Source organism: Pinus tabuliformis, chromosome 3_2 (assembly GCF_031772625.1).
Source record: "Pinus tabuliformis cultivar Carrire ecotype Pingquan chromosome 3_2, CPIR1, whole genome shotgun sequence".
Lineage (NCBI taxonomy): Eukaryota > Viridiplantae > Streptophyta > Pinopsida > Pinales > Pinaceae > Pinus > Pinus tabuliformis.
This window is the reverse complement of record NC_142302.1, coordinates 332,695,907-332,723,097: the sequence shown is the minus strand read 5'-3', so window position 1 is coordinate 332,723,097 and position 27,191 is coordinate 332,695,907. Positions and strand designations below refer to the sequence as shown.

At 35.2% G+C, this 27,191-nt stretch overlaps 2 pseudogenes; one reads left to right on the top strand and one right to left on the bottom strand.

Annotated features, from left to right (window-relative positions):
* Positions 1-344: 344 nt before the first annotated feature.
* Positions 345-1,092, bottom strand: LOC149180845 (uncharacterized; annotated as a pseudogene).
* A 206-nt stretch (positions 1,093-1,298) lies between these two features.
* On the top strand, positions 1,299-2,254 carry LOC149180844 (WPP domain-associated protein-like; annotated as a pseudogene).
* The last annotated feature ends 24,937 nt before the right edge of the window (positions 2,255-27,191 follow it).

Sequence of the window (27,191 nt, the reverse complement as noted above, 5' to 3'; positions counted from 1 at the left end):
AAGTGCTTAGGACCTGTAGCTTACCCCAACCACAGTATCAGGTCTGGTTACACATGTGAACTGGCTCACAAGGGAAAACATGCTACTGGGGTGATTTGAACCATGGTGGAGCAAATAACAATGCCCTGCTTTACCAATCAACTCAGCCCCTATCAACATCTTTGCGTTATTAAAATGTAGCTACCATACCATATTGGTCCTAATCCTCCTTTAAACCCTTGTAAAATGGTTGGAAAGTGCCCAAACCAGTCAACAAATTTTCTTTAAAGCGTTAAATGCTTCAAGAAACTCTGTATGAGTCAATTCTATTATAGTTGTATTTTCCAATAGCTGCACAAGCAACATCAAATAAACACTTGCCGTCCAAACTTGTGTTGCCGAACAGAAACACTCAGATATTTTGTCTCTCTCAAAGCATAACCACACTTCTTACATGATAGTCCCTCTCCTTTCCTGGTTGCATTAGTGACACTTTTCACATGATCATCACAGAAGCAAATCTTGCAACGCAAGCATGTATATATTCCAAGACGATTGCAAGACAAGCAATGAAAAGTCTCACTATCAAGTTGTTGGCAGGAAGCTTGATGCTCAAATTGATCATCCTCACACAACCATTGATCACATGAAAAACATCGGAACATCCTCCCACCATGATCCCAAAGAGTCTGTTCACATTCAACACATGTTGCATCAGTTAGAGGACATGTACAACAATGAGTTGTGAGGCAGCGTTTGGAATGGCATATGAATGCTTCACATAAATCACATATGCTACCAACCATGTTCATTCCTGTGACATTGCGGCCAGGATGAAGAACGACGCAGTCAGATCCATCTTCCATACATTTGGTCTTGCCACATTTAGCACACGAAGGGATTTTAGGAATGGAGCCGTAGAAGTAGTAGAAAGCCCTGTTCTTCTCAGGGTGGTGGAAAAAATCACAAGTATAGGGAGCATTGCATGTTTCTTTTGACGAATCTCCTCTCAAAGATCATCTCAAAAAAACAATCCTGTGTGCTATGAAATCTTTGATTGTTTTGGTTCTTGTTTATTCCCTTGTGACAGATTCTATATAGTTTATGTTCCATTGACGATGTGCTATGAAGCCTTTGATTGTTTTGTTTCTAGTTTATTCCTTTCTATCAGATGTTATATAAACTTGGTTCTATCTGGAGTATATAGATAGTGGAATAAACCCAGACGTTTTGCCACTTTTGCGTTAGCGAAATGAAACCATGAAATTTAGGGTATGTTTCTAAAGCTTGGGGTGTGATCAGTCTCCTCCAAAAAACACATGGTTCCTCGTATTGACTTTCAATATAGCTGCATCCTGGTTTTTTTTATCAAGCCCCTTCCTCTTACTATTGTTTTGACCTTTGCTACATCATCCCATTTACCTACAACAATAGAGCTTTGAGATATCCGTATTTAATATATATTTTGAAACAAAAACAAAAAATATGTAAGCCACTTTCCCCCTTCTTATATTACTAATAAGAACAAGGTGAATACATAGATCATTCTTCCAACTTATCTTGAGTGTTATCTTAAAAGCTTGTATGAATCAACATTGTTGTTCAAGCGCTTTGCTTTACAACTTTCAATATACATGTGTAAGTATGTGAGGAAAATGTTCTCCAAACTTTTTGTAAATGAGGAAAAAAAAGAATGGAACTTGAGAGAGTCATTGTAGAGAAAGATATTTCCTTGACCTTTGCTCAAAAATAAATTGAAAATCAGACAAATGAAAAAGTTCTACTGAAAGAATGTCTTGAATAGAAGGAAGTATCACTTGAGTGGGAATTGATGCATATAAAGGAAAAAGTGAAACAAAAATATTTCTTTGAGGCAAAGGTGCAAAAGCTTGAGGATTTGATAACAAACTTAGAAATGAATCAAAAGCAGAGTGAAATGAAATTAGCAAGGTATATTAGGAATGTCATGGATGCGTCTCTGAAATTTGAAGAAACAACATTGGAAAAACTCCATCACAACTTCCTAAGGTTGAAAGAAGTTGAGTGGCAACTAGTCACACTTAGTGGGCTAGTCAATTCATTTGCAGTAATGGAGTCACACTACAGGAAAATGTGTGACAAAAGATATTTCCATCTCCAGGAAGCTGGGGAGGAGGTGGATTTGTTGGGAGATGAGATTGAAAACATTTTAAGCTTGCTGGGGAAAGTGTATATTGTACTCAACCACAATGCAACTATATTGCAACATTATCTAGGAGTAAGAGTACATATGTAGCCACTGGGATTTTCTTGTCATTATCTTATAGAATAAATATTTCAAGTTAATATCTAAAATGAAAAGGGAATCTTTCAGTGAAATAGTTCAAGGTTTCTCTTGTGGTGTGTGGTATACTAACAAGAAATGAAGGGAGAGACTTGAGAGAACAAAATTACCCACTTTTAGGGAACTTGTTGTCATTGAATGACAAAACTTCTAGGAATTGAGTTTTTCTTTATACTTAGAAAACCAAGAAATATTTGGATCCTTTAGGGGGCATATGAATGGTTAAACTTTCCTTTCTTGCTATCCGTATTGATAAGTTTGTTAATCAATTTAATCATTCTAATTAGGCAGGTTAGCAATTTATTTAAATTGATATGAATATTAAGATTGTTTAAAGTGAAATCTAATTTTCTGTTTTGGAGATTCGACTTCATCATTGGTCTGTACAGCTTCTAGGAAAGATAAAGTGCTCCATCTGATGATGATGCTATTCATGTTTAAAATCATTCATAACAGTTGAATGTTTAACAATTATACAATTATGGAGGTGATATGTAAGATAGCACCCCCATTGATTTTGGTAGAGTACTTGTGCAATATGAATATGAGAATGTTCCAGAAAGTAATGGAAATAGACGTATGCTACTGTAACAACCTTTATAGTGATAGTATATACCATTTGCAGGTATGCCTTTTCCTTAAGGATTGGAAGAAATATTTTAGCGTTTACTTGCATCCTTTAGCTGGTATGGTTTGGCTCTGTTTTAGGCTTCTGATACCTTTATTAGATCACTTGTGTTGCTTGTATTAGGCCATGTTTATTGTCCTAGTTAGCAGACATTAGTTAGGCTTGTGTTGCATTCTGATTAATATGACCTATGACCTAGTTCTATTTTTGCATCCTGTGTCCATCATGAATTTTGATATTGACTGTAGATCTAGTAACCAACAGAGATTTGATAGTTCAAATGTTATCAGTCTCTATTACTGTGAAATTATGCATATTCGAACATCATCTAAGGTGGGCTGTGAATTTCTGTATTGAGTTGAATGAAAAAAAAAATTGTTTTATATCTTCATTGCTATTGTATTAGTTAGATTACTATGTTGCTGAAAGCTATTCATTGTTAAATCATGTTATTTCTGTATCCTGTGGCAGTCATGAATGTTGATAATCAATATCTAATACTGTGAAAGTATGCATATTCGAACATCATCTAAGGTGGGTGATGAGTTTTCGTATTGAGTTCAATGAAAAAAAACGTTGTTTTATATTTTCATTGCTAATGTATTAGTTAATCTATAATGTATGATGTATCGTAGAAAAGCAATTTGAATTTACAGGGATATATAACAAGCTTTAGTGCTACTAAAACGATGGTCTGCTTTTTTTACAGCATGATTGACAATGAAATACTTTCAATGTAGATTTGGGTGCAAGCTGAGTGTAGAACCTTGCCAATAAATTTTATGTAATACATGCTACTTCTTGTTAATTTATCGCTGCAGTATTTTCTAACCCAAAAAGGGTTGTTCTTCAGATATCATTAGGTTGTGAATGGTAGAACATTTCTTGACTGTCTTAATTCCTTTGTATTGTTGACGTTGTTTGCATGGATTTTTGAAACTATGATTCTGTTTTAGTAGCAGAAATTTGTGTACAGTTACTTGTTGTTGCAGTCCAGAAACAAAAATGGGAAGCATCACGAAGGTTTTGAATATAAAAAAAGGGCATACAATGTATATACAAAAATTATTCATATCTAACGCTATAGAAAACTATTGCCCAATAGAGGAAGATTGCATACATTAGAAAATGATGCAATCTAAAGAGGAAAGAGAATGAGATAGTTGTACAAAATCATTGAAGATGCCACCAGATAAGCATGGCCAACTGATATTATTAATGTGATTAATATGATGAATTCACTGGGCAAAAATTATACAATTTAATCAAAACTAAGCTCATAGTTGTAGAAAATGAGGAGTCCTAAACTTTCCTATCATAAGACAGGGTGTAAGACTTCAAGGAATTTATAAACAGTGTTACGACTCATCAAAATTTAGTAGAGGGATTGCATTGTCCACAATAGATAATTCTTGTAGCATAAACTCATCTGTGCACCATGTCACTGTATTGTGGATACCCTAAATAAATTTTATTGTTCAACTATCGAAGGTAAATGAAATTGTTTCCAAGGATACCAAAGAAAACCTAAAATTACAATGTGTCTTGTACTATTCTAATAGATCCAAGTCTCCGGCTCTTAGTAGAGAGTGAAACTTAGAACTGTGGTCCGTTTAAAATTTTAACAGAATTTCAAGATTTGGCTAAGGTGCCTCAGAAGGATAAGGTTAGCAATGGTCTGTTGAAAATTTCCCTTCAAATCATTGTTAGTTTCTATATGTAGAGTTCCAAAGGGATTTTTCCCACAGGGTTAAGAAATCATGACATAAAGGCCTTTATTCATTGTTATGGTTTTTGTACGATTGTGGAAGAACTGGCTTCCAAAGCTACGATATCAAGGAGCCTTTCCCTAGTTGTTGTTCCTGCATTTTGTTTTTCATTAGGCTATGCCATAATGGCATAAAAGAGTGACCTTTAAAATGCACCTCTGTGGGAGATACAAACATCTACTAAAAGAAGCACTCTACTTAGAGGAGAGGGCACCAAGTCAAATTCAGATTGTGCTCATAATAAACTCCAAATTCAATATTCTCTCTTTTAGATTTTCAAAAATTGTTTTCACCCACCCTTTGTTGCATAATTGATGTCCCTTTTGGTGGATGTATTGATGACATGGAAAAGTGGTTGTGGTTTGTTAGAAGAATGCCAATGGATATTTATGGTTTGGTTATGATGTGGCATGTTGTGAGTAGTTATTTTCTTTATAGAGGAAATCACTCCCCTTATTTGGCATTTTTTCATGCATTTGGAGGCATTCAGACCTTGCTTGGGTGGTCTTCTACAATGACGCCCATGGTTTTGGTCACTTGGTATGTTATTTTCACATTGTATCATATAGTTTCTCCTGGTTTGGGAAGATCCTTTATTACTATATTGGAGAGTGTCCTAGCCTCATTACATAATCTCTTAGGGTGAACTATTTATCATATTCCTTGGAGGGGAGGTGTTGGTACATGTGCATTTAACCACTTGGGCACATTTATTGAGGATGCCCCACTTCTTTGAGGAGGTTATAACAACTTTATGGACAATTGTGGCACGTGTTTATTGGGATTACTATTTATGGCCAATTTGGTTGATCATGCGAGATAATTCCCTAACCTCTTTATACTATTTCCATTTGGAGGAGTTATGTTGTTTGTCTTCAAGACTCTAATTACCTTGGCATATTCTTTGAAGTCGCTCCACTTGTAATGGTGGTCATGACCATTATTTACAAATATTTTTTTTTATGGACTACTCTTGAAGAATGAGTTGCTCTCTTCTTGGAGAAACAATCTTAACATATTCTATTTTGGCCATGTATTTGGTATCTCTGGGTGGCTAACTACCTTGTCTAAGAGATTGCTCCCATTTTGGCTTGAATATTTATAGGTGAAGTTATCTAGCTACATGGGTTATCCACAAAGATCATTTTGGTAGGGATGCTCACTTTACATATACATTTTGGACAAGTTTGCAGTTAGTGTTGGGGACTTAGTTAAACCTTAGCAATGCATATCGTCTATAAATAGATGGAAAGACTCAAAGAGTAAATCAGGTTATAGAATATATGCCTATAATGTATGTCATGCATAACTAGAATCTGTGGAAAAGGTACTTACCATTGGTAAAATTTTCCTATAACAACAATCACCACAATTAAATCAGGATGCCTCCTTATCAAGCTCTATATGGGAGGCCATGCAGGACACCATTGAGTTGATGAAAGGATGGAAGACACGGTAATAGTCATGATAGGATTGTTTCAAAATGGAGGAATAGGTAAGATAGATTCAACGAAGTTTAAAGGAAGAACAAGATAGGAAAAAGAGTTATGTTGATTCACATAGTACCGATCGAAGTTTTAAAGTGGGGGACTGAGTTTCTATTTTTGTTTTTTTTGTTATTCCTAACACTATTTAGTTTGAGAAAGGTATGAAGTTACCACCTCGATTATAGGACCTTTTAGAATCAAAGAGAAAATTTGACCAATGTCCTATTGTCTTGTACTATCACCCCACTTTCATAAAACCTGTGATTTTTTTATGTATCTGTCCTAAACATTATGTTTTAGGTGAATCCCACAAACTCGAGTGGAGGGAATTATAGGTTTCAGACATGGGAACTGTTATCACTAAACAAATTTCAAAGAAAAGGGGTAAGGTGAGGAAGAATTGGTCTTGGTAACTTTCATGTTCTTTTCATGCATAAGAAGCACTTGGCAAGCTCAGGGTCAGCATAGATCAAAGTTCTCCATTTCAATTCAAGTAAGGTTAAGTCCTCAAATTTTGATGATTTGCCTTGTTGAATTTTTCCTTGAAAAATGATGCCTCTGCATTTAGTTTTGAACAACTTTAGAACAGATGAAAGGGACATTCCAAGATAAAGAAACTCAAGACAGTCAGATTTTGGCATTAAGCTGTGTTTTTGAAATTACACAGCAGTTTCGCAGCGCGCTGCGAAACCCCTGTAGCAGCCTGTTTCAGCAGAAAAAACTCTGTTTTCTGCGTTTACTAGTAAATTTCCAGAAGGGGTTCTGAGCAGCTGAAAACTTAATTTTGAAAACTGAAAGAGGCTTTTATTCCTAACATACCAAAATACAAAAACCTCTTTCAGTTTCTTCAAATTCGTTCTGAGGTGGGAGGAATTTATGGTTAAACTTGCGCTACGAAACTGCTGAAAGTCAAGCTTTGTCTACTGGTTTTAGCAGTCTTTTTCAAAATCAGTTTTTGGTTACAGGAAGACGTATTTTGGAATTCTGAGGGAGGTTTCTCTTCATAAAATGTCCAGCTACAATAACCTATCTCACTTTATTCATAAGTGTTTTCAGTTGGGATATACTAAGCTTTCATTGAGACCCTAATTTCAGAAAACGGATTTTTCCTGTTTGCCACGTGTTTTTTAAGGACAGTTTCTAGACAGCTGGAGAAATTTTTTAAAAAGCCAGGAGAGGTTTTTGTTTTGGACAACATGGGCTACAAAAACCTCCTTCAGTTTCGTAAAATGTGTCATGGATGAAGAGATAAGGGCTCTGCAATTTTCAGGGATCTAAACCTAAAAACAGGGAAACATGTTCCCTAATTTCTAGGGTTTGTCATCAGCAGTTGGGTGACCACGTGGGAGGCTTCATCAAATTCGACTCCTTGAGGTTGAAATTTTTCAAATAATGCTTTAAATTATTAGATAAGGTTGTTGAATCATGATAAGGAGTTACACTCCTAGTTGTATTAGGTCTCTAGGACTGCTAGTTAGGTGTCATTTGCATTTAATAGTTAGTTTTGAGTATCAATAGGTGTCATAGTAGGATGAATTCGAATTTCCCTCATGCTGGAGGAGGAATCTAAGTTGTGTAAAGAGCTCTATATATAGCAGAAGAGCTGATGTACAAAGGGTTGGAAATTTTTATGGAAAACTTGTATTTGGCATATGTATGACTCATTTTCAATAATACATGCTTGACTTTGCTTCTCAGGATTCATGAAGGGTTTTTCATGTTCAGAATATGTGATGTTGTCCTTTTTCTTAATTCTTACAGTGGTATGGATGTATAATCACTCAGAATTCACTGAATGTGCTCTGACTTCCTGTATACATGCATAAACTGTGTGTCCCATATGAGTTTATGTTCTGAATATTTAAACGCTGAATGCCCTGACTTCCATGTAAGGTTGAGTTCATTGTTTGTTGAGGTGTTGTGGACTCCATAAGCCCAATGGATAGTTTTGTTTAATGTGTTTCCACCATTCATATTTTTCATACTTGTTTCATAGAGTTAGCCATCTAATCTTTATCAAAATCATTAACCTTTGAGAGAGCCCTCTCAGGTTGAGGAGGCTAAGCCTCAGCCAAAAGTTGGTTTGAAAGAGTTACATAAGGTCTTCCTGATCAACAGCCTATCAGGGGCATGATTTTGTGATAACAGGAACCATAATGATCAAAGAAATATGCAGATTACACCATAGGGTTGGATAGATCAGGCATCACTTGGTGGACCAAGTTAAGATACAATGGGATATGTATAACCCAAGATCTGCTACTCGGGAGGATTCAAAGACTATATATCGCAATCACCCCTCACTTTTGACCATTTAGGATGTCCATTTTGACTTAGATAGCTACCTATGCTAAGGCTCTATTTGTAGTTCCATGTTATTTATTTATGAATGCTATGTAATATTGATGAAATTAGTTGGACAAGTGAAACTACTTATATAAATCATTAGATGGATTAGGTATTGATGATTGAAATATTTGATGTATGACCTAATGTATGACTTACTTGGTTATGGTTTATCTAGTGCATGACTTATCAGAGTTATTGTTGTTTCATGTATGGCTTAAGTGGATATGATTTATCCAATGAATGACTTAGTGAAATTATGATTTATCTAATGTAATATTTATTTCCAGTATGAACTAAAAAATTGACACGTGGATACTAGACTTAATAATATGATGTTTAAGATCACGTATCTATATCTATTTTGTTGCTATATGCATGCATGGATGAGAACTAGCCTGCAGATTGGAAAGAACTATATGATAACCAGGATCTACTCTTCCATTGGGGAAGGTCAAGACATCCAATGAGGAAAGGTATGATGTACATTGCTCTATTACATTTGGAATCTACTTGATATGCACTCTTATGACATGGGTAAAATATAAATGATAGGTGGGAAGACTACCTGACTGGATTATTCGATGACAAGTTCAACGAGTGTTTTAGTGTGGTCCATATTAGGGTGTTGACCCTAGTTGTAAGGATGGTTGGAGGTATTTCCCACTGTGTAACCTTGCTCCCCTAGACGTGTGATAACAATTTCCAGTTAGTGTTGACCCTAGTTGTAAGGAGTGGTGGAGGTATTTCCCACCGTGTAACCTCTAAAAATGGAATCGTGGGAGGGCAGTGATGGACGCACTCCACTCGATGTGTGATGATGATTACCAGTTTCCTGCTTCCACCATATTGGTTTTATTAGTGGTTAGATTGGTATAGCTGATGCCATAGTATATAACAACAGAGGATGGATAGGGTGGGAATGGAAGTAGGTTAGGAAGGATAGGAGGATATATATTAGTTTAAGACTCTTTATGGGAAGTGGTATCATTTCCTAACTTATTAAATTTTACTACTATAACTATCTCTCTATTTTGTTATGCCTTATTGTCAAACTGATTTCGAACTCCTTGTATCTTTTCACTCTAACTTCAAGATGGATTTTTTTTGAAGGAGGGGTGTATGTAATGCCCCACTTAATCTTATCATGAAAATTTTATTAGTGTTTAAATTACCAGAAAATATTGACTTATAATTATCAAGAAATATTGGAAAATACCTACATTTGGGAAACTATAATTTTATTTATTGATATAAAATTTATTATTGTTATTATTCAATTCCCAACTCGTCTTCTCAAATTTAATCTTGGATAAGATATGGTCTCCTTCCATTATACCAATTTAAATATCCATATCCCCAAAATTTCCTCTCAAATTTACTTGGGAGAAGATATGGTCTTCCCCAATTAATTTCCAAATTAAATATCCATATCTTATCCCCAAAATGTCCTCCCAAATCTACTTGGGAGAAGATATGGTCTTCCCCAATTAATTTCAAAATTAAATATCCATATATTATCCCCAAAATGTCCTCTCAAATATACTTGGGAGAAGATATGGTCTTCCCCAATTAATTTCCAAATTAAATATCTATATCTTATCCCCAAAATGTCCTCTCAAATTTACTTGGGAGAAGATATGGTAAGAAAAGTCAAATGGAAGGATGAGGGGGTAGTCATGACATTAATGATAGGTGGTTGAGGTGGATGGGAGGAAGAGGCATAAAAGGGGAAGGACAATGAGGGGAGAGGGGGATCCTTGGTCTTGGTTTTGGTTTGGTTCTGTTGCGAGGATTTTGTTTTGGAGGAGGGATGTGGAGAAAGAGGAGGGAGATCAAACTTGGATCTGGAGAGTGTTTGTTAAACTTGGACACACTACATCTGGCTAGACTTGGGATTGAAGGGCTAGAGAACTTGTGGAGGTTCCCTGGGCTAGGAATTACTTCCTAGTTGGCTGAGAGACAAATCGAAGTAGGTAGTCAAGTGGAGCATGGAGCTCAGGAGCATCTCAACTAAGCTATCCGAACATGTATTATCAGTAATTTATTTTAGTTATGTAAATTATTACAAGTTATACATGTTGCAAATAAATTGTTACAAGTTATACATGTTGGAGATAAATTGTTACAAGTTATACATGTTGTAGATTAAATTAATTTATGTTCATGATTATGATGTTTTATAAACCTAAAATTTTCCTTGTTATGAAAATTAACAAAGTTTATTTGAATGAGTGTAGTAGTAGTTAGAGGACCTATAGTTGGGTGATCACATATGCTTTATGTATATGAACTATGTTAGAATGTAGAACCTATAGTTGGGTGATCACATATACTTTATGTATATGAACTATGTTAGAATGTAGAAATGTCCCAACATTTCAAGTGGACACTATGCCCGTCATCAGGGGATTCAATTAAACCTCCTTCACCCATAATCAAGGTATCCAAATGAATCGTATGTAGTAAGAGGCTTAGTAGATGGCTATAAAAAATCCATTGCATTGGAAGTTGGATAATTTACAAGTAAAAATGAAGTATGCTAGAATTCAGAAATATATATATATATATATATATATATATCTTAGAGATTGTAATGATGTGAAGGAAAATCATGATTTATGTTTCATAATTTTTATGATCAATGTAATATGCTTATCACACACTACTCCTTTTTAGGCATTTAAACAATGAATAATTGCAAGAATATTATATGTTGTATAGATAATATTTCTTTCCAAAGTTTTCTTTGCAATTATAGTTTGATGTTATTACATGTTGTTGTGGAGGAGAGGTTTTTTCTCTGGAATATTGGTAAATTCAATGAAACAAAATCTCATAGCATGACAAAACCTAGCATAATAAGGTCCATGAAAGCTACATTGAGCCATATGAGTCCCAAGAAACTTCATCCACTGACCTTCAAGGAAACAAATAAGAAAATGAAATGACTTTATATTAATTTCCATTGAAGACCAAACTATGTCAGAGGGACTAGAGATTATGATCCATTCATGAGAATCCCATACAAAGATAGTGGGTACAAAAGACACATATGATGATATGAAATGGAATTTAAACAAATACACCAACATAAAATGAAACAATATAGTATGGGTGTACAAGTAGTTTATCTTGAGGTTGAGAACCCTAGGAAGTGGAAGAAATAAAGTGAAGAAATAACATCCAAACATAAGTGTGGCTTCAATGAAGAGAGGATGGAGAATTCCCTACTCATTGTATGAACTAATGTCGATCCCTATACCTATTTCCTATTGGATAGTTTCCATAAGGGAGTGGAACAAAATGGTAGGGCCCTAGGGAATTATCTAAGGCAACATTGACACGCTTCACACTGGGGCAGAGGGTGGAGCACATAAAACATCTAGGGTTTATATACTCCGAAATTTAAGAAAGAAACTTGTAGTAATGCACCACTAAGAAGATAGTTGAGTGATGATCCAATGTGTAGCAGTGTTGATGACTTTGATGAGTGATCATGTTGATCAATGATTTGTAGTATGTTAGTGGCCTAGTAGTTTGAGTTGTAACATTGTTTTTAGACTCTGGAAGCCATTTAAAGCCTCATTGTGGCATTGTTTTTGGAATCTAGATGTCATTGAGAGCTTCATTGGTTATGTATTTTGTCGATTATGTCATTGATATATATTGCAATTAGTGCCATTTTGACATATGCACCCTTATATAGTATATAGATGAGAAGAATTTCTGTATTTTGTCACTATTTATATATTTTTTTATTTCTCAAATCTATTAATTAACTTTGTAAGTTCCTATTAATGATTTGTTCATAGGAATAACCATATAATATGAATAGACAACAAGTATTTTCCATCATTACTATATTCATTGTTATCTTTCTAGAATCCAAGTATGTTGATGCTTTGGTTTTTGGGCATTGGACATGCCTTGTTTTTTTTAATATTATTGCAAACAATCTAGAGGAATTCAGAACCACATATCAAGAGTTAGAAAAATCTCATAGAGGAAAAGGATTGATATTTTTCCTTCCTAATCTTGAGGCTAGTCAAGGCAACCTACATGTAATTTATACAAATAATAATTTCTCTACAAAGTTTCTACAATTCATGGCATGTGAATAATTTTCCTTTTTTAGTAATGTGAACAATTTGTCCTCATTTGTCTTTATTTCATCCTTGTAGGTGTCAAAATGCACATTGTCAATATTACTCATTTATTTTATTTACAATATTCTCTTTAAGCTTGCCTAAACTAAAAGCATGTTTAGTTTATAATAAGAATGACACATTCAATAATTCACTAATTCCAATTACATAAGTTTCATTAGTAAGAATTTCTTTGAACTTTGTAGACTTGTAGGAACTTTTTCACTCTTCATTGTATGATATTTTTATTCTATTAATATGAGTATGTATTGTATTTTCTAGTATGTTGATTTAGTAGCATATTGGGAACCAAGATTATGCTTATCTCAACATGTTGGGTGTCCTTTGTTTTGTTACATTTATTTTTAGACCATCCTCTGATGCACTAGTTGTGTTAGAGCTTATCTTTATAGTGTGAGAACAATATTATTTGTTTTGAGTTCACAAAATTATGGTTCATAATACTCACTACATTTGCATAGAGAAAATTGAGGTGCTCTTACAACTTGGGCTAGAATATATGTGACCTATGCATATGATCATGCTAATAAACTAAAATGAAAAAAGGGTCGACGTTTGATGTCTAATGTTGGAAAAGCTTAGCCCAGTGGGTTAGCTAGTGGTTGAGTGTTGTGGCAAGCAAGAGGTATCGAGATCCAGTCCCTCATTAGAGGAAATTTCAGCCTAATAGTGGCCTCCTAAGGGAAAATAAGAAAGTAATAGTTAACATAATAAAACAAAAGTTATGAATTTTGGAGGGAAAAGAAGAAAACTACTTTTTTAATTGTATTTTTGGCTTATCTCCTTGTAGTTTTACTCAAATTTTTGGTGTAGACACTCATTATATGTGGAAATAAATCCCACATCCAACGAGTACCCATTATGCATACTTTTGAGAAGACCCACATTGATAAAAAAAGAAGATACATTAAAAAAGTGTGTTGAACGCAATTTTTTAATGCATCTTCAATTTTTATCAATGTGGGTCTTCTCAAAAGTATGTGTAATGGATACCCATTGGATTCGGAATTTAATTCCACATCCAAAGAATGTATATGCTTTAAATTTGAGTAAACCTATAAGGAGATAAGCCAAAAATACATTTACAAAAAAACGACTTTTCTTCTTTTCCCTCCAAAAAATTTACATGTACCTCTTTTTAAATTTAAAAGATTTTGATCGGTTTACATATTATGACATGGAAATTACATGAAAATTTCATGGGAACTTTTAGGCTAAAATTTCCTCTAATGGGGTTGGTGGCCTTTGAGAAATTCTTTATATTGGCGGGCCTCACTCAATGCCCTGCCTACCTAGGGTAGATGGAAAAATTGTGCTGGCTACCATCCTTAGAATGAGGGGTAGTTCCTAGGATAACATGGGATATGTATTTATAAGGAAATGAAAATTTTAATGTTTGCAAAAGGAAAAAAATATAGGAAAAATAACATAGATCCATCTTAGCCCCGGATATTTTAAATAACAAGATGTTTGCACTTACTTTTGTAATGCCTCTTGGTGTTTACTGGATCTGGGGTTAAGATGGATCTCCAGTCACCTTATTTTAGTAGGAAATTTTGTTCCCAACTACAGGCCATTTCACCTGATAAGACAATCAAAGCGAAGTTTGGATAAATTAGTATATGCTTTTAGTGATTTTTAGGGTTAATTTAAGAACTTTTTGATGTAATATTTCAATTTTGTCACTTGAAGAATCTAGCCTCATGTGTTAATATTTTTTAGGGCTATATTTTTATTTTCTTTAGATAATCACAACTCATTACATACACATTGAATTCGCCCTAAAAAATCATAACATCACTAAACAACATATGAAATTATAAAGAAAGAAAAATATCATCATTAATGCAACAAAACATAAAGGAACAATAGAAGAAAAGCATTCACAAATTGAGACACCATGATTAGTTGGAGATTAGGGAAAAACCATACAAGGGGAAAAATCCTTTCAAATTCTTCTTCTCATTAGATTGTCACTGAATGTTTTAGTAAAGAGAGAGTACAATGATCCATATATCCAACCATAGAGATATCTAGAAAAATCAACTAAACAACATCCAAGAGATGAACCGAACAATGATACTAATGAAAGATAACTTTTCCTAGGCTACGGTCAATTGTCAATATCTGTAGTCAACTATTGAATTCTGTAGTCAATTGATGAAATAAAAACCTAGTTTCCATCCACAAAAAGAATGTGTATGTGTGTATGGTTGAAACATTCCAGCCACATTTATAGAGTTTTGTGCCTGAGTTGTCACCAATAATATCATGTGGTAACCTTGCAACTGAGAACCAAAAACCCTAATCACACATGCAAGCTTTGAACTGTACAATTTCATACCTAACCGAACCAACTTCCGTGAAACAAACTCAGACTTGTGCGAGCCAAAATAAGGAAATAAGAATGATTGGTTATCTCTAGATGAGGGTAACCTGACTTGTATTTATAGCCATCCAAGGGTGTCCAATTTCCTTTTTTGTTGACCTGTCCTTTTTTCACATGGGGTTTCCACATTAAAATATATTTTTCCTTAACCAAATTAAATTCTTCCAAGGGCTAGGAGGGGTCTTTCTTGATGAGGAACACTGTCTAAATGAGGGAAATCATCCCTAAGCTGCAAAATTAAAACTTCCTCTTGTCTAAGCAGAAATAACCAACTACAACCTATATCCTATCAGAAGTATCTTGTTGTCATCAAATGTCATCACTGTGTATCATGTCTCATCTCTGCTCAGTTATTCTCATATGCTCATTTTATACTCTCTTCTTATGCTACTCTGCTTATTATTTATTATTATATGTTGGAAACTCTCGAATATAAAAGAATAATAGTTTGACATGAGAGGGAAGTCCAAGATACCACCCATTATTCATCGGGGAGCCACTGTTAGCACCCAAAACATCTGCCAATGAGTATTCCAATGATACGGCCTGGAAAACATAAGAGAGCTTATCATCAGGGAGCCCTGCTTAACTTGGAACCGCATTGAGGAGCACATCTCAACCTAGAATCTAATGAAAATGAGGAAGGTCCTATGTGATACTCCCACCTCAAGTCATATCATATGGTAGCATACATCTTCCACCCTATGTTGAGTAATAGGAAAGATATAATATCTCATCCATCCTATTTCCAACTATTCTTCCCAATAATGACCCTCAAGAGTCATGTGGTAGAACACCTACATCATAATCTATCTTGGGTGAGATACCCAACTTACCAAAGGTAAGGATCACACACCCCCAAACTCTCTCAACCCATTGGCCAAATGAAGAGTGAAAATCCCAACAAGCTCGACTTGTGGGTATGAGGCCAACTAGGGTATGATTTGCTAGACTAAGATAGGGGGAGCAACATCTTCCACCTTATGGGTACTAGATAGGGATGATACCCTATTTTCCAAAGATCCCTCAACCCCAGGAGCCCTACATCTCAATACCTCACCCTAGGAGCTCAGACAGAGGGGAAGATCTATCTCAATTCCCTTGATCATCCCTGCTCTTTATAGATCCGAAAAATATCAACATGTTGATATCTCATATTTTGTAAACAATTCACTAAAAATTTCAATCATAATGTATCATAAATTAGCAAGAGTAGCAATCCTCTCATTTCCTGTTCATGCATGCTATGGCATCAATTATTACGTTAGAATAAATGCATGTCACCAAAGGATACCTTATTCATCCTCGCTCTCATGGAGGAAACAACCACAAGCCTAAGCTTGTTTGATATAACAACAATGTCTCAACACAAGGAGATATCTCAGTCCCAACAATATATAATATTTTCTTCCAATTGGATCCCACTCTTTACCATCACAATGTATCACATTCATATTAGAACCTTCTCAAAAAACTCTCGAAAGATATTCCACAACCAAAATTCCTCACAAATATTCATGCTAGAAACAATGTACTCAACCTTGACCATGCTTAAATCTACATACTTATATTTCCAACTCATCAAAATGTCTTGGAATATCCTAGTCTAAAGCAACAACCAAATGTGCTTTTTCTGTCAACAATTTTTTCTAGTTTGGAAAATCTTATAGTATCTATGTAGTCATACATTTCTGGGAGCATATATGAGATCAAATGTGATCATCCCATGCATACATTTCAAAATGTACTTGTCGGAAACCCAATGTGTATGGAGAAACTCAATCATGCATTGATTTAGGTTGTTCAATTGTTGGCGAAAAAGGTTCCCTAAGGTAAGGGTTGACAACCTCGACAGAGAAGAATGAGAAAATCAATAAGAAGCAGTCAAGCAAGCATGCCAAACATGTGAATGATTAAATATGGACTTTGAAACTTACCCTAGGGTCCTATCTTTGATGATGTTCCTGTAGGGTCCAAACCCTCTGCTTCCTCTAGAATTGAGCAGGATTGCAAATCAATTCAAAGAATCTTATACATGATATATAATTCAGTGTGCATACATAAAAGATATGTTAGATCAACAATAGCATATTAGGAACAAGACATGAGCTTCTTTATTGATAATCAACAATAGCTACATGAAAGATACAACTTGATCCAATCCAAAGCGACGACAAATCCTTCCTTTGGATTCGTCCACCACGAGCCATGAAGACAACCTCTATAACAAATTCAAGAAGATGTTATAAACATGATGAACATCTCTATAAAGGAAACAAGGGTTTCCATAGAGACTGGGAGTGCAGGAGGCATAGGACAATCAAACTTGATATGGGAGAAACATGGGTATACTATCGTTAGCCCTTCTCTTATGTCTTTTAGGCCTACCCAAGATGTGTATATATACCACCTAGAACTCGTTAATTCAGTTATGTTATGGGCTCTTGCAGGTGGGCTCTCGGTAAAACCCGTGAACCCCGATCGAAAAATAGCATAGTATTTTATTTTTTCATATTTAAAAATATATAAGAGAGTATGCAGTTATGCAACCCACATATGTACACACTTTAGTCATGTATGGAATTTGAAATATTGTTTTTTTAATATAGGACCAAGTATGCATGGGAAAAGGCTACCCAAGGCAATACAAGAACATCAAGTCTACAGGAGTGCTAAATGATGCTATAACATCTATGCAATGCATGTATATGGATGAGTGTTCACATGGAACATTAGTTCCTCAATCAAATGTTAGTTTTCGAGTTAGGTTCAACCATTTCTCTACACAACTTCCTGAAATTCAATTCCATTAGGGTTTCGAAGGATTTTCAAACCATCATACCAAATAAGTTTACAACATATTTTCCTTTTCCAAACTTCTAATCCCAAAAAGTAATTCATCATGCCAAGATTCTTCATCTCAAACTTCAAAGGCCAAATCCCTCTTACTTTGATCATTAGAGGCTCATTAACTCTCAAGAAAATACTGTCAGCATATAAAACCAAAATCAAAGGCATACCTTGGACCACTTTGAAGTAGAGTTTTCGATCGACACATCTTCCAGGCTTTACCAGTAACTGTTAATGCAGACATACCAAGCTCAGGAAGCTTGCTTGAAACTATAAAATTATTTCTACAAAAATAATACTGACCAAAACAATATAATTAGCCTTAAACAAATCAATATTGTGCAGTCAAATTAACCAAGCCTACTTACAAGGAATTAAATGCCATATCAAAAACTAATATCAAAGCCATGAATGTTTCTACCAATATCACCGATAAAATTTTCAATCCAAGTCCCCAAGTAGAGCTCACATCTAAGTACTAGGTTACATTATCTATTTGACTTGTCAACAATGGTCATTTATAACATCAAGCCAGACTTCATCACGCCATCCTTATGATCATAATATGAATCATTTCTTCCACTAAATGTGATTGCATACACCAAGGACGAACCATTCAAGTTTCTACCATCTATTCATTCTGAGATTTCTACAATAAAAGAATTGCATACTTAATTACAACTATTTACACTTCAATCAATGTTCCAAATGACAATGATGCCAATAATGAACCAATTATGCCTACATAGCATTGTTATTCCACATCAAGACATAACACCATTATTAAGTACCAAATAAAAACCCTAAATTATTATCACTGTGAATTCAATCATTTGACAACCTAAAACATATCTATGAATTGTCAAGCATCATGACAAAATTCCAATACTACTCATCTATATTAAGTCAAGTCAATAAAGCAAATCTTCTTAATATGGAAGTTATGGAGTAGATTTGCAATTTCTGATGAAGTTTTAATCTAATCACATGGCAGAAACCTACTCTACTGTTCTGCAAAAGTTAATTCACAATCTAGAACAAACATTTTAGACATACAATAAGATATAACACACATGCACGTAGTATTTTTCCCAAGGGGAAGAAATATTCTAAAAACCCCAATGCTTTCTTGCATTAATTTGATGAATAAAGATGTATTACAATTTCTTTGCTCAATGGAGCACACCTATAAGTGAGTAATCTATCTCGCTGCTCACTGAGAATATCTATCCTAGACTTAATCAATTTCAGCCTCTGCTTGAGACCCTATTTCCTTGCACAGTTCCTTGAGAAATTAGGCCCTTATTATTTATGAATTTCTCCAAAATAGATTGTGGAATTCCCAAGGTTAATCATCTAACTGCATGCAACACCTGTACACTCAATACTAGTCTACAACTAATTGTTAAACTGCCTTGGAATCTCCACCACAACCGAGGAACTCGAATTCACTGCATGCACTACCTATTTTTGATTGATCAATTAACTGAATGATCACTGAGTTTGATTGAAGTCCCACTGCACCACTGACTTTCCACTAGTTCTTCCAATAGTTGAAACTAGTTTAAATGAAAACAACTTGAGATAAATGAATTTTATTGGTACAAATTAACAATCATGTGTGCTTAAATAAACTGTAACTCATCCAAATCAAATTCACTGAGTAAGCTGGGTGACACAATCCATGTCACATAAGTTAACTGCATCCAAGTTGTCTCTTGATGTGGAAATTATGATTTTATGAATTTAATCAAGGAAAAAACAAATTGAGAATTTATTGATGGATTTTTAAACACTCCCTCTCAGAAAGAAAGGGATTAGAAATCACCCCTATCCTACACCTGTGGAGCTCGAACTTCCCTCTTGAAAAATCATTTGTCAAAATGTTAGCATCTTTTTCTTCTGTCGGAATGTACAAAAGCAACATTATCTGTCTCTACACACAGTCCCGTAAATGGTTATACCATATATCTATATGCTTGGATCGATCGTGAAAAACAAGATTCTCAGAGAGTTTTATGCAACTTTGATTATCACATTAGATCACAGTTGGATACATTATCTGACCAAATAGTCCAACAAGTATTTTTCTCATTCATATCTCTTCACATGCTGCTTGAATTGCAGCCATGTATTCTGCTTTTGTTGAGATAGGTGCCACAAATATTTGCTTCCTATTGTGCCAGGAAACAATTGTGGACTAAAAACTAAAAATTCCACTTGATCTACTCTTTCAGTCTGATGTACTCACTACCTAATATGCATCTATGAAGCCACACAAAGTCACTCCCTTTTTTTGTCTATACCATAGTCCAAACTGGGTAGTGCCTTTGAGGTACCATAAAACATGCTTAGTTTCATTCCAAAATAATTTAGTTGGACTAACCATAGCATGGCTCAGTTGGTTGACTGCATAGCACATATCTGGTCATGTGTTGAGAAGATATATAAGTGAACCCACTAACAGTTGATAGATGGTAACAACCACTTCTTCACCTAAAGTGGCATCCTCCTTCCTCTAGTTGGTCGCTAGAGGTGTTTCGATGGGTTTGCAACTCTCCATACAAAACTTCTGTAGTATCTCATTTTCATAGCCTTCCTTGAGATTCAAATAGTTCCACGTCTCCTTTCCATACTTCAAAGTCGAGGAAGTAGTGTGTGAGACCCATGTCCTTCATTTAAAATTCCCTTGCAAGATCCTCCTTGCAAGATATGCTCAACTTTTCATCACCAGTTAAAATTAAATCATCAATATGTAAGAGAATCATAAGAAATTACCTTCTACCAAGATATGATAGAGGTTTGCATCCACTTCAATTTTGGTGAAGCCCAAACTTCTGAGATAGATATCGATCCTCGTGTACCAAGCACAAAGTGCTTATCTGAGACCATACAATGCGCACTTTAGTTTGCACACATAAGACTCTCGATCAAGTTTATCGAAACCTTCTTGTTACTTGATGTACACCTCCTTCTCAACAATTCCATTGAGGAATGTTATTTTTACATCCATCTCATGGATCTTCTACCCCATTTGTGAAACTAGTGAAATAATTGATAAAATGGATGAGTACCTTGCTACCGGAGAAAAGGTATCCTCATATTTAATTCCCTCAACTTGAGAGTAACCCTTGGCCACAAATTTTTCCTTATACTTCTCTATGTTTTCGTTTTCTTCCTGCTTCACCTTGAAGATCCATATCGAACCCACAACTGATTTATATGCTAGTCTTGGGACCACTTCTCAAACACTATTATTTACAATGGATTCATATTCCTTCACCATTACATCAACCCATACATGTTACTCTATTTCTTCCTCAAAAAAGGATGGTTGAGTCATTAGAGCCATGTAGCCAATGTCCCAATTAGGTGACATTCTCTTCCTGTGCCAATTTGGAAGAGCACCCCACATTCTCCCTCACATGCTGCACAAGTCTCTCATCTTCCATGGTTCTTTTTTTTCCTTATTTGGATGATTATGCTTGAGTGGCTATCTCCACTCTCTACTCCTCAATTTTTGGCTACTCCACAACTTTCTGAGGCTCCTCCTTTAGAGCTAAAATCATGTCTTCTGTTAGGATTTGAAGCTCCCTCTCAAGAGAGAACCACATCAATTTTTCCTCATAAAAATTTATATCCCTTTAGACATTTGTCATTCTGAGGTATGACAAGTGCACATGGTAGTTGTGAGAAGGTTTTTTGTAACCCATAAATACCCTTAATTGTGTTGTCGTCTCAAGCTTCTTCCTTGATTTTTTGGAGACATGGTAGTAAATAGAGGCTCAAAAATCCTGAAATGTGACACATCCGACTTTCTTCCTAAGAAAGCCTCCTCTGGTTTAATCATTCCCAGAATCCGATGAGGACTTTGGTTATGCAAATAGACTATTATGTTGCATGCCTGAGTCCAAAATGTAGAGGTAGGCCTTGGTCATACAACAATGCCCTCGCTGCTACCACAATGCTATGATTCTTTCTCTCAGCCACCCCATTACGCTGTGGGTTGTGGGGTGCTATAAACTCTTGTCGAATTCCTTCTTTTGCACATAAATTTTTAAATTCATTAGACATGTATTCACCTCCATTATTTCCCTTAAGAGCCTCCACTTTCTTGTCAGTTTCTTTCTCAACCAGTAACTTGAAGTCTATGAACTTGGAGAATTTCTCATATTTCTTTTGCATGAAGAAGATCCAACACTTTTGTGAGAATTCATTAATAAAAATGACAAAATATTTTTGTTTGGTGGTGGAGGCTCTCGAGAAACGTCCACAGACATCAGAGTGGATCATTTCTAGGATTGCATGTGCTTTACTGTCCCGATCATGGAATGTGGATTTTTTTACTTCCTTAAGGTACATCGTTTGAATACATACTACTACTCAAGTGCTCCTTTGAGGAGGCCTATGGTTATTTGCTGCATAATCTCCAAGGTTTCATGATGAGAATGGCCAAGTCTTCTATGCCAAATTTCACTGAAATATCGGCTTTGCACCTTCTCTGCCTTTGTGCTTAAGGTAATACAATATTCCATGTCTAGCTTATATAGGTTCTTCACACAAACCTCGATATGCTTCACTTGTCCCGTGACTATTTTTTTTAGGAATGATTTTCCTTTAATGAATATCACATCATAACCATGGTCTTCCAAAACTGCAATAGAAATGATATTTTTCTTTACTCCCTGAATGAACGTGACATCCTTGAGCCTGAGAGGGGATACCAACTCCCTCTAAAAGGTGATTGTACCAACCCTAGTCACATGGTACCTTCTTTCATCCCTGAGATCAGTGTGCATCTGTAGGTCTTTCTCCTCCATGTCATTGAAAAATTCTCTACACCCTGTCATGCAGAATGATTCACTTGAGTCCAAGTACCAAACGCTACCCATCATTGTGTTGTCCATACATGTGATAAGGGTAAGTCAAGATCAAACTGCGAAGCCAAGGCTTCACCTGCTACTCCTCTTGAGGTCTTCATGATTTCCTTTTTGTGTGGACACTTCATGGCATAGTGCTTGAATTAAGACAATGGAAGCATTTAATTTTGGACAAATCTTTCTTCTTTCCCCCTTGGCTGGATTCTGATTTGAATTGAGATTTCTTCCCTTTTCCCTTCTTTCCATTTCCAACCAATGTAAAGTTTTATTCATCCTCACCCTCGAATGAAGTCTAATCTCTAGTATTCCACCTTATTTACTCCTGCACTAAATCAATCCATAAGGTTTCCCAATTCGGTAGTTTCTCCCTCATGTTCACTGAATGATGGTGGCTATGCTAGCTCTTAAGAAGGTCTAAAAGGGCTAGGCTTACCAAGTCATCTTTTGGAACATTAACACCCACCCTACCAGGTCCATCATGACATTGTGTGAACCTACTCAAATATTGCAGAATAGTGTCATTCTTTGCATCTTGATACTACAAAGCTTATCCTTGAGTGCCAGTTTCTTTTGGTCATTGTTATTCTCCAACAATTTTGTCAGGGCTTTCCACATTGCGGAAAAATTTTCTTGTCCATGGATATTTGGGACAATGCGTTCCTATACTCCCTCTAAGATTATTCTCCTCGCATTGGCTACATCTTTCTTCCACTGAGCAAGGTTATGGACATCAGATTCCATTGGTTTTGCAACATCTGCCTTGATGTATTTCATAAATCCATTGTCATCCAATCCTTCCATATGATGAAATTAGAGCTACCTTCCAAGGAATACTCTAGCCTCAGTCCATTGAAGGCCATCTTCTCCGCTTTGAAAAGATCCTACTACACTAAACTCCAAATTTGAGCCTCCCGAGAATTAACTTCGAAATTTATTCTCTAGTGCGAATCCTTCTTTGCTACCATGTAGAAATTATGGTGTATATTTGAAACTGCTCATGAATTTTTGATCAAAATCACAAGACAAAAACCTACTCTACTACTTTTTGGAACTTAATTCACAATCTAGAACAAAAATTTCAAACGTGCAATAAGAAATAACACACATGCACATATTATTTTTCCTAGGGAAAGCAATATACTAAAAACCCCAAGTCTTGCTTGCAATAATATGATGAATATAGATGCATTACAATTTCTTTTCTCAACTAAGCACACCCTGCAAGTGCATAACCTATCTCTCTGCTCACTGAGAAGCTTCAACCCAGACTTCGTCAATTTCCTCCTTTGCTTGAACCCATATTTCCTTCTGCAATTCCTTGAGAAATTAGGCCCCTATTATTTAGGAATTTATCCAAAATGGATTGTGCAATTCCAAGGGTTGATCATATGACGGCATGCAACACCTATACACTAAAGACTAGTTTAAAACTGATGTTATAGTGCCTTGGAATCTCTGCCACAACTCGAGAACTCAAATTCACTGCATGCACTAGCCATTTTGGGTTGATTGAACAATTAACTGGATGGTCACTGATTTTGACTGAAGTCCCATTGCACAACTAACCTTCCACTAGTTCCTCCAACAGTTGGAACTAGTTTAACTAGAAAAAACTTGAGATAACTAACTTTGATTGCTACAAATTAGCAATCACACGTGATTAACTGAACTCGAACTCCTCTAACTGAAATTTACTGAGTAAACTGGGTGACACAAGCCATGTCACACAAGTTAAATACATCCAAGTTATCTATTGATGTGGAAATTCAATTTTTCTCAATTTAATCAAGGCAAAATCAAATTGATAATTTCTTTCTACATTCTTCAACAGTCAAAACCTTGCAACTGTTATCGAATAATTTCATATGCTAGCTCAAGTGGTCATGTTAAGGAAAACAACATATTAATATGCATATTTCAGTCTCCTGCAAACAAAAGTTTAGCCAAGACATTCACATTCTCTATAATCAATCAATCGTTCTGTAGATCCCAAAAACTTCCTTTCTCATAGAACTCTTCAACATTGACTCCATGTTTGTAAGTCTTTAATACTCCGGGTGTGCTTCTAGTCTCACACATAAGATTTTAGTTTCACTATCCTACATGATCAACCAGACTTGTAGGCCTTCTTCCATGCAGTTTTGAGGCTTATAACCACATCCTTAATCCTTTCTCCTAGTGGTTAAGGGTTGGAATACGAGAAACCTTCTTTTCTTAGTTCAAAACTTTCCAGTTTTGTTTTCCATAAGATCATATGTTTATTCATGGCGAGAATAATTCCTTCAACAATCAAGTGTCTTCTATTTATTTTCTACAAATAATAGGTGTTCGGATCTTATGGAGAGTTTCTTCCTCTGAATGGGAAGCAACTAATGTCATCATTATTCAAAACATCAACTTGTATATCATAATATTGTTATGCATCAATTATAATTTTAGGTCATGAATTCAAACTATGTCACGTTCTAAAACATATATTCATCATAGTCATAACATGTTAGCATCAACTACTTCTCATCACATAAGAACATGACATCAAATTTCATCAAGTGCTAGTGTCATATAATTAGGTCAACTGACAAGTGTATCATCATACTTCAAGGATCATAATCACTACATCACTTCTTCAATCATCAAGTCAAGGCATCCAACTTGTCATACTGTCAAACTCACTAAGCTTATCAAAACCAAACCAAGGTCAACAAAAGATCCTGAGCATCAATCTTATTGTTACACCTTTATCATCATGGTTATCATGCTTATCAAAAGCATTAAAAATAGTATCAACTTATCATATATTAAAATCAATGCATCTAGGAGATTCATCATGTTTAGAATGCACCAATACATCACATGTTAGAAATAAAACTCAATTTCGTATGCATGAGTCATTTATTAAGGTGATATTCCCATCATACCTTAGGGCTTAAATTGCCTTCCAATCTTGCAGCTAAATCATAACACTAAAAAAATACACCATGCATACCTTGTGGTATTCAGAGACTTATGAAAATTGTATATCTTATTTATCATTGGGAGATGTATCACTTGCATATTATAATTTTTGGATGCTACTTCGAAAACTTTTTAATTAGGTACCACTAGCACTTTTCTACCCGCACTAGCTTTCATTTATTGCACCTTAGATGATCCTCAAAAGGATATTCTTATCACATCTCATTTAGAGGCTATAAGTATTTACATACTCAAATATTCATGTAGGAAGCATAAAAAAAACAATAAATCTAATAAAGAAATAAAATAAATATAAATGGTACTTATATTTCAACAAGAAGTGATCATCTCCCTCTTGAACCAAACTTTAAGAGTCATCACTGTCCACTTTCCATATAAAAATGTTGACTTAAAAATATATAATCATTTTCATCAACAAATAGGCCTTTAATAAGACCATCCCATCTAGGGATATATTGAATTTTTCACATTAGAACAAAAACTCAAGCCTTTAACATATTCCAGAGTTTCTTCAAAACCCTAACCTCAAGATAACCATCAAACCCTAATACCTATATTCTCATGGGTTTCCTTTAAACCCTAGCATTATTTTAGGTCTCCTCCATATTCTCTTACTTCCATCAATGGTGCCTTTCATAGGGGTGACCTCTTGAATTTTCTTCAGCCCAGCTCTAATACCATGTTAATTTTTCTTAGGAATATATTGTTCTTTGATTTAGATAATTGCAATTCATTATTTACACAATCATGACATTATTCAACAACATATGACATTATACAAAAATAAAAATATCATCATCAACGCAACGAGACACAAAGGAACAATAAATGAAAATAATTCATGCATAGAGACACTAAGATTGGTCATAGACAAGGGAAACCCCCATAATATGGAAAACCATTTCAGATTCTTGTTCTTATTAGATTGTCATTGAATGTTTCAACAAAGAGATAGTACAATGATCCATATCTTCAACCAAAAAGCTATTCATCAAAATAAAATAAACAACATCCAAGAGATGAACCCAATAATGATACTAATCAAAGATAACCTTTCCCAGCCTATGGTAAATTGTCAATATATATCCTCAACTATCGAATTATGCGGTCAACTGATGAAATAAAAACGTAGTTTCTAGCCACATGGCGAGAGTGTATGTGTGTGCATCTAAAAAGTTTCAACCACATGCATGGGATTTTGTGCATGTGGTTGTATCTAAAAATATATTGTAGAAACCTCGCAGCTGAGAACCAAAAACCCTAATAATACATGTGAGCTTTGTACCTTGCAATTTTGGACCTGAGCGAACCAACCTCAAACCTATACAAGCCAAAACAAAGAAAGAAGAGTGATTGGTGATCTCCAAATGATGGTCACTTGATTTGTATTTATAG